The sequence below is a fragment of the Rattus norvegicus genome, chromosome 1 (assembly GCF_036323735.1).
Source record: "Rattus norvegicus strain BN/NHsdMcwi chromosome 1, GRCr8, whole genome shotgun sequence".
Lineage (NCBI taxonomy): Eukaryota > Metazoa > Chordata > Mammalia > Rodentia > Muridae > Rattus > Rattus norvegicus.
In genome coordinates this window covers 194,857,760-194,870,341 of record NC_086019.1, presented here as the reverse complement: position 1 = coordinate 194,870,341, position 12,582 = coordinate 194,857,760, and the positions used below count along the sequence as shown (strand labels likewise).

The 12,582-nt window shown below is 42.7% G+C and overlaps 1 protein-coding gene across 29 annotated transcripts in view; it reads right to left on the bottom strand.

The window, feature by feature from the left end:
* Positions 1-12,103, bottom strand: part of Plekha1 (pleckstrin homology domain containing A1) — a 51,180-nt gene extending 39,077 nt beyond the window's left edge. For 16 of the 29 annotated variants that reach the window (XM_039083107.2, XM_039083132.2, XM_006230412.5 and 13 more), the window contains exon 1: positions 11,926-12,084. The gene's annotated coding sequence lies outside the window, so the exon portion shown is untranslated. Of the gene's footprint in view, positions 1-3,227; positions 3,357-11,222; positions 11,827-11,925 lie in introns of those variants that run through there. The other 13 variants (NM_001079894.2, NM_001415980.1, XM_063267889.1 and 10 more) reach the window with 12 other exon arrangements.
* Positions 12,104-12,582: the final 479 nt, after the last annotated feature.

Below are 12,582 nucleotides of genomic sequence, written 5' to 3'. Positions count from 1 at the left end.
TTCCTCATAAATCAAGATGATCCACTTTTTGTTTTTAAGATTTATTTATTTATTTCGTATATGTGAGTACACTGTAGCTGTCTTCAGACACACCAGAAGAGGGCATCAGATACCATTACAGATGGTTGTGAGCCACCATGTGGTTGCTGGGAATTGAACTCAGGACCTCTGGAAGAGCAGTCAGTGCTCTTAACCGCTGAGCCATCTCTCCAGCCCGATGATCCACTTTTTATTTCATGGTTTTAAATTTTTTGTTTGCTTGTTTTAAGACAAGGTCACACTAAGTATCCCTGGCTGGCCTAAAACTCAATATGTAGACCAGGCTAACCATCATACCTGGCTGACTTATTTTTAATTAGGGGTGTGTGTGTATGTATGTATGTGTGTGTGTGTGTGTGTGTGTGTGTGTGTGTGTGTGTACACAAGGGTGTGCACATGCAAATGCAGGTGCTAAGTTCAGCAGAGTGTGAGATCCCCTGGAGCTAGTTAAATGAGGTTTTGAGCCGCCTAACATGAGTGGTAGGATCCTAATTTCAAGAACAGTATGCACTTAAACCTCTTAAGCCATCTCTCCAACCCCTTCAGAGTATTTTTAAATTCACACAACAATAGCTAACATTAACTGACCACCACTGTGTGCTAGCCTCTGTGGCAGCTCTCTTCTAAGCATGATGTTAATCTTCAAAGCAACCCTATGAGTAGGCATCAGCACCTCCATTTCTCTGAAGTCATTAGTGACAAAGGAAGTGAGCTTCCCAACTAAGGCAGCAGGGAAGGCCAGATGGAGTGGTACACCTTCAATCCTAGTGCTTGGAGACAGTGGCAGGATCCACTTTGAGTTCCAGACCAGTCTGGTCTACATAGAGAGTTCTAGGATAGCCAGAACTAAATGGAGAGACCCTAATAAAACTAATAAAAGACAGCAGGAAAATAACAAATGTTTAAACACAGATTCCTAGGCAACAGAATCTTTAAATTGACTTATCAAGCACTCTTTAAACTATTTAAAATAAAATGAATCAGAATAAACAGCTAAACGACAAAGAAAGACCAGGAAGACATTCAAATATCATCTACAAAATCTAAGATTTTCACCTAAGAAAAGATTTTATATAAATCTGATCAAGTTATTAGATTCTCCTACAGTCAACTACTAATTTATAAGAAACATGGAAGACAGAAAAAGATACTGAACGGCTCCACAAGAACCCAATCAGCAAAAGCCAAACTGGGAACAAAAGGACACACAACTCAGTTTCTTCAGAAGGTAAAGAGGAGCTACAGATTTAAGCTGTTAGAGGGGCTCCATAGTTAATAGCACTGGCTACACCAGAGGACCAGGGTTCAATTCCCAGCACCCACATGAAACTGTTTGTAACTCCAGTTCCAGGGAATCTGATGTCCTCTTCATCCTCTACTGTGCACTGCATATTCATGATGTGCATACATGGGGTTGGGGATTTAGCTCAGTGGTAGAGCGCTTGCCTAGGAAGCGCAAGGCCCTGGGTTCGGTCCCCAGCTCCGAAAAAAAAAAATGGTTCTTTATTTTGCCATGATGTGCATACATACACTCAGGCAAAACACCCACAGAAATAAAATAAAATAAAAAATAAATCTTTAAAAGTGTTACAGCACTGGTTCAGTATACACTCACTCAGCATGTACAAGAAAGGACCTGGGTCCTACCACTACAGGTGCAAAAAATAAAAAGCCACACACAATGGGAAAACATGCAGTACACCTCTATCAGATAATTGATACCTAAGACCAGAGTTAATTATGACAATTCAATAAGACAGTGTAAAACGGGCACAAAGCTTAGCAGATAAGTCAGCAAAGACGTAAATAACGCTCATCATTATTCAAGGGGTAAGACAGATTTCTACAAACAGCTCTAAGACATTCTTGATGCCTTAGGATAGCCCAAACCAAAACAACAAACCTTCTGTTGGGGATCTAGAACAAGTGAACTTTTACATTCACTGCTAGGGTGCAAAATGGTTTACCAACTCTGAAAAACAAAGTAGCAACATCTCCTACTAATGGTTTTTGTTGTTTTTGTTGCTGTGCTTGGTTTGGTTTAGTTTTGGCTTTTCTGAGACAGAGTTTTTCTGTATAACCCTGGCTGTCCTGAAATTCATTCCATAGACCAGGCTGGCCTCAAACTCAAAGATTTGCCTGCCTCCACTTCCTGAGTGACTTCTAATAATGTTAAAAATACCCATACAATACAAACCAGAAATTCCACTTCTGGGTATTTATCCAAATCAAATGAAGGTTTGTTCACTCAAACTCCTGTAAGCAACTATTTCAGCAGCATTACTCTAAGTAGCAAGAATGGGAGAACCCACGTGCCCGGCTGCTGAACAAGTGCATGCTCTCGCCACTGCAGTGGAGCTGGATGTGGAAAGGGGTGAACTACTGATGCACAGAGCAACAGGAGCCTCATCTGTACTGTGCTGAGACAGAAGGCAGAGTAACGGTCTGCGGAGACAGAACAGATCACTAGGTGAAGGAAGAAGCTGCTTGAAAGTGGCAAATTTAAGGTGTAATGGAGTGTTCTATACCTTGATTGTGATGAAACGCAAACTAAGTGCTTATCAAAGCTATAAAATCTACTATGCTACAGGACACAGAAATCAAGTTGGGGCTGAGAATCCTTCTCAGTCTGCTTGAGTTCACTGTGTTGAAAGGCGCTGTAAAGAATACTAAGGAAGAAAGCAGTCAATAATTTTACCCACTTGTAGACACGTGTGCTACAACACGGACCCACCGGGCAAGATATGGCCCCTGGAGCAACAGTAGCCAACTACTTTAGGGATAACCAACCACTCTGGGATGGGACTGGAGGCCTGCTCCACAGGAAGGAATTCACAGCTGACATTATCAACTGGTCAAAATCTATTGCTGGGGAGGTCAGGGACCTAAGGAGAGAACTTATTACCACTGATCTCCTAAATGGACATGTATCAAGCTACCATAAACTTATAGACTAGAATCACTGGAAGCCTAGGACAAAAAAGTTCCTTTTTGAAGAGACAATAATAAATGCCAAGAAAAAGCAACTGTTAAGAGCTCAGTCCACATCCACCTGACTACCTCTCAAGACCATTGAAGAAGTGGCGGTGAAAGGAATCAAAGAACTGGGGGAAGGAGGGAAGTGCCATAAAATATTGCTGTCCAGACCTGACACTGCCATTGCAATTATGAAAAGTGGCTATGGATACCTTCACAAGACTGGGCCTTCAACATGCCATCACAGGCAGGACGTATGCTCGGGGCTCCATCCTTTCCTGACAAGTATTGTCTGATAATGATCTGATACTGGTTGCTTTAATGGTGAAGCCTCTGGGGGACTAGTTGGGGAGAATAAGAAGATCAAAAAGAAAATAAGGTGAATCATAGTAGGTAATGGGGTGAATATAACAACAATACTATATATACACATATGTGTGTGTATATGAAATTGTAAAAGATAAAGAAAAATATATTGCAAGAATGAATTACACACAAAAGAAAAAGAGCAAAGCAGCTGCCCCACCACAGTATTAAAGATCACAGTACTTGGACCAGGGAAAGACCAACTACAAAGGTCTTAAGAGAGTTTTTTGAGGGGCACATCATGATTGTGGTAGTTACAGTTGTTGTATACATATCACAATTCACAAAACTGTTCACTAAAATGGGTAAAACTGATTGCATGTAAATAACATCCCAGCCATCCAGAGCTTAAACTGATTGCATGTAAATAACATCCCAGCCATCCAGAACTGTATATACTCAACAGCAGCTAAAATGAAGCAGACTAGCAATACAATGTGTCATCCAAATGCACCATTTATTTATATACTGTTGACAGGAAATATAAAATGGTAAACCACTTCAGACACAGTTCTACCATGTGGCCCACCTACCCCATCCCACAGACCAGCCCAAGAGAAAAGAAAACAAGTACGCAAAGAAAGACTGGCGATGCTCAGAGCAGCCTTATTTACATAGGTTTAGAGACAAAGACGTCCCTCAGTAACTGAATAGACAATAAATGCAGCACAGCTAAACAATGGAATATTAGTTTACAGTACAAAGTAATTACTGACATGCAACAATTTGGATGAATTTCAAAAATTATTATACTAAGTAGAAAAAAACAGGCACAAAAAGCTGCATAATTTACAACACAATTCAAGTTGTTTGGAACTGGACAAAAGGAGGAAAATTAACATCAAAAAGAAAATTGAAAGATTAGTAGCAATCTTGAGTCCGGTATGGTGGGGCACACCTCTTTTAATTCCTGCCTTTGGGAGGCAGAGGCGGGCAGATCTCTGAATTCAAGCCTAATCTCACCTACATAGTGAGTTCCAAGACAGTCAAGGATATGAGGGAAACCCTCTCTCAAAAAGCCAAACCAAATAAACAATTTTTAAAAATTCCTGATAAATTACAAATAATTTTTGAAGAATTTGAATGGCAAAAATTAACATGTATAACCAAAACCAATAGAATATGTTTGCAACGTATTCCACAAAGGGTTACTTTCCTTTGCCAAGAAATATCAAGGATAATATATCAAAAGTTCAACTTAAAAAAAAAAAGAGTCAAAGACATGAATAGATACTGCACAGAAAAAGATACAAGCAGACTTGGTGTGCTTCCTCAAAGAGAAGCACTACAGCCTGAGAGCCTAAAAGAAGGCAAACAGAAAAGGGAAACCCCTGTACAATATACCTGAATCTGAAATTCTGTGAACTCTAGATCTTTGAAAACACGACCGCAACAGCAAGTCACCACTGTGTGTGATCCCAGAGATCTAAATGCCTCCAATAAACATTCAAAATCACCACATGAAATGTCAGAGTTAAGAAATAACCATATAATCTCAAAATATCACCCCACAGTTTTCTTCCTAATCACAAAGCAGAAAATGTATCTTTGCAGTGGAGAGATGTTATAGCCCCACCTTATCAAGTTTTAAAATCGAATGAATCCAGAAGCTTGATCTGAATGGATATGACTTCTCTCTCAGTAGAGTACACTACACACACACACACACACACACACACACACACACACACACACACACGAACGAGTCTACTGATACAAAATATCAGGAATAAAGCAAGTAGATTATCAGTTGCCTACTTAGGGGAGGGTAAGCAGGCTATGGATAGAAAAGAATAGGTTACTTTGAAGGGGTGATACAAATACTGAAAATTTTGGTAACACACACACACACACACACACACACACATATTGGATGGATGGGTAGATGGATAGGCAGACAGACAGATGTAGTCCTTGCTTTGGTCCCTACCCTACCACAACTCATTCTCAACACTGTAATGAAAACAATTCCAAAATTTAACAAAACATGCTTCAAGTACTTATTCAGTAAAAACACATTTACCTCTTCTTAAGTGTTGTTGTAAATATTAGTTTAATCCTTTTAACAATATTACAGATGAGAAAACCAAAGCCCAAGGCCACAGGGGAACCCCTGTTCTCTAACACTACATAGTATCTCTTACTGCTCAAAACACTTGGGACTGGGCAGTGATGTCAGCCCCAGCTGTTGTTTCTGAAATTACCTTCAAGTTTCTGAAAACCCTGATGCCTAGGACCACCTCTTGTCCACTCTACCAACCACCCGCCAAGACCAGCTGTATAAGACACTCTAGGATTGAATCCAGTCACCAGTATTTTGTTGTTGTTTTTCATCCAAGACCAAACACTGTCATTTCAACAGGATCCCAGGCCACTCAGAGTAAAAACCAGGGTCTTTAGAAAGACCTAGAAGGCCTGCCTCACCTCCCTGCTCCCTCAATACCCACCCACCCATGGTATCAGACAAACTAAACAAGCTCCCAGTGTAGGACAGAGAAGAGTCGGTTAACACAGTACCATGACTTCAGTGAAGCCATGCCTAAGGCTGAAGCTGCAGAGCTCCGACCCTCTACTCATCTTCCTTTTCTGCTCCTCTCTTCTCTTTAGCTCCTATCAATAGCTAACAAGTGAGGCCTGACCATTTACCTGCATCTTGTCTACTTCCTCACCCTGGAATGCAAGCTGCAAGACAGCAGAGACTTTTGTTTTTGTTAGCTCACTGCTACTTCTTCAAAGTCTACAATAGCATGGTAGAAGGTGTTCACAAACTACCTTCTGAATGAACGTGAAGTAACCCATAATTACTGTGTCAAATGTTCAGGTGTCTAGATACAGAGCTGTTCTTTTCTTCAACAGACCAAAAAATAAAAATAAAAAAATAAATAAATATCATGTAGCAGACTTAACTGGTTTGTTTAGATAACATTAATAAAAAGGCCCATAGTACTGTATTCCTATTTTAATTAAAATTCTCAGTAAAGCAGGCATCAAGAAAAAACAAAATTATATGATCAAACTATCTATTCTTCAGCTTGATATACGCACCGAGGCATAGCTAGATTCAAAACTCAGTCACAAATTCACACTTAAGAGTTATCATTCTCCTCATCAGTTGGGAACCAAGAAGCAAGTCAAGACACAAAACAAAATTAGAGAAAGAAAAAAAAAAATGGAAATTCCATACTGAAAGACATCCTCGGGCCACAGAACGTTGTATTACTTGATAACCAGATACTATACAGACCAGAATCTCACACGGACAAAGTAGAGGACATTCAGTTGTCCTTCCTTACCCATAGAGATTGGTTTCGGGTCTCCCACGGTTACCAAGGTTGGTGCTGCTCAAGGCTTTTATGTGAAGTGCACATAACTATACACCTCCTTCTTCTGTACAGCACCTCTAGAGTGTTCACAATACTGAACACAGCTCAAATGCTATAAAGACGGCTGTTAATATGGCAATATAATAAGAAAACAGCCTGTACATGCTTAGAACAGAAGTCTTTCCAACCCATGGCTGGCTCAGTTTACAGATACAAAGTTCATACTGTACTGAGCAGTCAGGCATGGCCTTCACACACCTGCCACATAGAGCTTTCAGGACTCTGGTACCCTGAATACCACATTAACATCCTTTTCTTCAGTAGAAGCAACTGACAGGGAAAAAGAGGAAAGAAGTGTTCGGTGAAAAGAGAGAATAGGGAAAACAGAAAGTGTTCACCCAAAATAGTGGCAAGGGTCTCCAAAATATTGTATTATTATTTACACTACCTAGGAGACAGGGAGACTGACCCCAAATCTTCCAACTCACTTTCGGCCTCCACAATAGATGGTGCAACAGACTCTGCCTCCCTGAGCAAGGGAATAGATTTTTTAAAAAATTAAAAAGCAGCAGGGCAGCAGCCTGCAAGCCACCCTATATCATAAGGAAGTGGACTGAGTGGTTGCTGCCAGCATACCTGTGCTCAAGTGGTCTTGCCATTATCAAAAAAACTACAGGGACAAAAATCCTTACCCTCCCCACACACACTCTAAAGGTAACAAGCTGGGTGGAGTGAGTAATTAAAAAGGGTTGGCCACAGAAATTTCATGTCCAGGAACTGTGCAAGAGGAGTCTCAGCAGAGACACCAACTTGTCTGTCAGACATCAATGATCTACACCATTAATTAAGGAGAAAAAGACAGGAAATCAGTACACTTCTCATTCTTCTGACCAATCCCTATCCAAGCAGATCCCCAAAGGGGGAGAGCAGAAAGGTTACAGAATAATCAATATTTGTCAGTCCCTCTGTATCCCAAGAGATTTACGCAGTAAGTGGCCAGATGCTGGGTAAGAGGGCAAAGGAGTTCTAAATTTATGAGACTTGTGCTTTAAATTGGAATACATTAGATTAGAGCCTTTTTCTTCCTTTTCCCAGACAGGATCTCACTATATAGCTCAGCCTGCCTCTGCTTCCCAAGTGCTAGGATTAAAGGCACTTTTAAGGGCTATAAATGATAGAAAAGCTGTCCTTATCCATTGGGGCAAGGGTGGAAAACAGAAAGATCTTTCAAAAGAGACTTAACAGTAGTGTATGGTGAACATTAAAACTGACTTGTGTTTATTGTCACTAGCTCAGACTGCTAATCCAATGGCAAACGGACCTGCATCACCACCCTTAGTAATGGAAGGGAACACCTGATATGGAAATTCTCAGGGAGGATTTACTGTACTGGCTAAGCTGCATCACAAGCCCTCTGAGATCACTCCTAACTCTTGCACTGCTAACAACTGTCTTTTCCTCAAGAAGAGGCTAAACAAAATCCAAAACTGAGAACCCGTGGTTACATTGTAAGAAGCAAGGTTGGGGGGCTGGACAGATGGCTCAGCAGTTAAGAGCACTGGCTGCTCTTCCAGAGGTTCAATTCCCAGCAACCACATGGTAGCTCACAACCATCTGTAATAGGATCCAAATCCCTCTTCCAGTGTGTGTAAGGATACATAAAATAAAATAAATATTAAAAAAAAAAGAGGGGTTGGGGATTTAGCTCAGTGGTAGAGCGCTTGCCTAGCAAGCACAAGGCCCTGGGTTCGGTCCCCAGTTCCAAAAAAAAGAAAAGAAAAAGATTTCTATTTGGAAACTATTTGACTCTAAAAAATATACACTCCTAAATGACTCTAAATTTTTTACATTCAAGAAAAATAAATTTTTTAAAAAAATCACTAAAACACTATCTTTTAAAATCAAAGCTATTTACCAGGTAATGGTGCTGCATGCCTTTAATTCCAGCACTCAGGAGGCAGAAGTAGGCAGATCACTGAGTTTGAGGCCAGGCTGATCTATAGACACAGTGAGTTCCAGGATAGCCAGGGCTACAAAGAGAAATCCTGTCTTGGAAAAGAAAGAAAAGAAAAGAAAAGAAAAGAAAAGAAAAGAAAAGAAAAGAAAAGAAAAGAAAAGAAAAGAAAAGAAAAGGAAAGGAAAGGAAAGGAAAGGAAAGGAAAGGAAAGGAAAGGAAAGGAAAGGAAAGGAAAGGAAAGAAAAGAAAAGAGGAAAAAGAATAGGGCAGGACAGGACCAGACAGGCCGGAATCAAAGCTATTCAATTTACCCAATGGCTCATCAAATGTTCATTTAAATATATTCTAGGAATCACAAATGCACATATTCTTCACCGCACAGAACCTCCAAGGACAACTACTAACCCTTCAATTGTTTAGTAACTCTTTAATTGAAAGAATCCTAGTTATGCAGCAAGTTATCAACAGGACGCCTGCCTGCCTTTCTCTCTCTCTCTCTCTCTCTCTCTCTCTCTCTCTGTCTGTCTGTCTGTCTGTCTGTCTGTCTTTCTTCTTAAGACAAGCTTTTTCTATTATGTGGCTCTGGCTATCCTGAGCCCTAAAGCTCACTACGTAGACAGACTGGTGTAGAACTCACAGAGACCCACCTGCCTCTGACTCCCGAGTGCTGAGATTATAGGTGGCCTCAACAGGCTATATTTTTCTTAGATGAAAACATCCCTTACAAATACTTCTGAAAAGAACTGCACACTGCAGGCACGCTTCTAAAGCTCCTGAATGTTTCTGCCCCATGAAGTAGTTGTACACAGAAGTCAATCTGTTCTCAAACGCTATATACTCATAAATGGTGGAAACAAATGAATAAAAAAATAAATAAAACTAAAATTTGATGTTTCCCTCCTCTCGAGTCAATCACAGTCTATTATTACAGATCAGAGCCAATTTTTGGAATTTTAAATAAAGTCTTGATATGCCAAAAAATACACTGCTCAGGCATAAGGAATGTCATTGAGTGTATATAGTCAGCACACGGCTAGCAACCAGTGGGTGCGCAAAGCATCACTGCGACAACTATTCCTGTCAAAGCAGAGTAGCCTCTGACACACCTGAACAGTCACTACACTCATCCTACACTACCCATCTATTTAAACAAGAGCAAGACAAGTGCACACCACGCAGCATGTCCATGTTAAAGTCTGATTTAAATTACACTAGTAAACTATTCCTTAGCGTTCCTTCTGGATTACAAATTTTAAAGGGGGAGAGCAGGATTTACAATCTGAATGGTAGAATAACAGTAAAGAATGTCCATTCAGCCTTAGGCCCAGAAGTCAGTTTTTCAGCAGAAAAGTTCACAGAAAGATGTTAAGTTTCCACCTTTCCCAAGTATCTTCCTAGGCGTTGCCTGAGGCATCTCATCCCATCTTTGACTACTGCCCACAGTAACTGTTTAAAGAATCCAATGCTATTCTTAACATCCTTAAATACTTCTAAAAAGGTCCTTCCTGCTTATGAGCTCATGGCCATTTCCTCACAATTGTATACTTATCCTGTCCCACTGTCTCAGTCTCCGCCACACAGACGTAGGGTACACAGCTATTTTGCTATTTTCCTATTTTGTTACACTGCTAAACTCAAACAGAAAAAAAAAAAAAGATACAAACCTGCTGCTCTCCCCGCCCCGCCCCCCAACAGCAACAGTGAAACTATAAGCCAACAAGATAAAGGGAGACCGAAGGCAACATGTATATGACTTCCCTGCTGTGGCAAGCTATGGACCCTTTACTACAAGCACAGATTCACAGTATGTCCGTTGACACAGTGTTATTTTTTCAGAAGAAATCTGACATTTGGCACAGGGTAGGGATTATACTACTATAAAATAAGCTATTAATTTGAATTCTGCCTGACTTATTATTCTTGTTTAAACGTATCTCTGTTCTTAAAAAAGAAAATTAGGGGTTGGGGATTTAGCTCAGTGGTGGAGCGCTTGCCTAGCAAGCGCAAGGCCCTGGGTTCGGTCCCCAGCTCCGAAAAAAAGAAAAAAAAAAAATTAACTCTTTCCGTTGGAAGAGTTGGTCCAAAATATGGAATATTTAAACTTGAGGAAAAAATGCTTTGTCATAAGTTTGTTGGTAAGAAAAACTAAGACGCACTGTATTCAAATTTTGTGTTACTATTTTTGCCGTAATAGTTCCTCAACTCCAGCTGTAAACTAAAAATGGTTTTTCATTTTACTCCCAAAGCGTCTGAGTCACTTAACACTCTCCGAAACTTCACTGCAGATCCGTCCAGTGACCATCAATGTAGAAAGCCTGGAAGCTAGAGAGCAGATTGCTCTACAGTCTTAAGACAATGGTATAAACCTTGGAGTGGGCTATTTGTTCCGGTCATTAAACACACAGGAAATAAGTTTTCTAGTTAGAAGACTAATTTACAAAGGGCAACACGACTTCATAAGAGCACAGAAAATCTTATTAAAATAGATAGCGACCAACTCATCCAAGCAAGTATTAGAAAGGACGGGAAGGCGAACTAGAAAACGAAATGCCATAAACTACCTGAGTATCTGTTCCTTAAACCTGTCCTCGGGACTTGGACCCAGACAACATCAGTTTCTGAATTTACTCGGCCCTCGGTCAAGGCTCAGCTTGGGTGTCTGGCAGAACGAGGATTCTACCCAAGGCCGAGCACCACGAACAGCAGGGCGCTTTCAACCTGACACCACTTTCTCCTCGGACGCTCTCCCGGGAGGGTCAATAGAAAGCATCCGAAAGGAACCACGAGACGAGCAGGGCTGCCTTCCTCCAAATCCCGAGCCCAGAGTTCAGGAGCCTCACAGGTCCCACCCGTGTGACCTTGGCCAGGGCACTCCCAACCCTGCCACTCGCTGTCCGCACACGCGGGGAAGCGGGGCTATGCGGGATCGAGCGGCGGGGATGGGGCGGACACGGCCCTGGAGGCGCGCCGCTCCGACAGGCGTCGCCACCGGGATCCCGGAGAGGGGCCGAGCCGCGGCGACGGCAGCGAGGACGCTAGGGACTGTGAGCCTTGGTGGGGACCCGCAGGGCAGGCCACCGGCGCAGAGGAGCCCGCGCACAGGTGAGCCCGGCCTCGCCCAGGTGCGCGCGCCCGCAGACGCGCGAGGAGGCGCGGCCCCGCGCCCCTTCAGCAGCGGGAGGCCGCCTCACACACGCGTCCCTCGCCCCGCTTTCCCCTTCCACACACGCACACCACAGCTGCACGCCTCATGCCCCACTTTACCGCGGCCTCCGCCCGGAGCACCCGCGCCACCGCGGTCCCGGCTCCTTCAGGCACTCAGCTGCCCGGAGCGGCGCCCACGACGGCCCGCCCGCGCACTGCGCACGCGTGCACGCGCTGCCTCTACCCGACCAGACAGCGACTGAGATTCCGGAGCGGGCACTCCCAACGGCGAACACTACAAGTCCCGACAGGCTCCGCGCGCGCCCGGCGGCGTGGCGGGCAAAGGAATCGGGCGTCTTCCTAGTTCCAGGGTGTTGGCTCGCGGCCGCGCGCGGGGCGCTGGGTTCCCCATGCCGCGCTGCATCCTGGGGCTTGAAGTTTTCGAGGACCACGAGGCTCGGCTTGGGACGTGGAACTCGGAGTTCTCTGATGTCATCACCTAGAACTGCGAAGCGCAGGGATCTTTAAAAATAGGTTTGGTTCCTTTGCAGATAATTTGCAAAGCTGTCCCATAGTGAGTACAAGAAACATAAAATTCACTGGTCGCGCACCAGTTTTTTACTCCTAAACATTTCTTTCTCAAAGTGCAATTTCACTCCATCCTTATAATAGTGATAATAGTGCAGGAGGCCAGGGAAATTTAAAGGATTGGTCGAAACACTTTCAAGGAGATATTTAGAAATATTCAACCTATTTGGTGAATGACTACAGTGTATG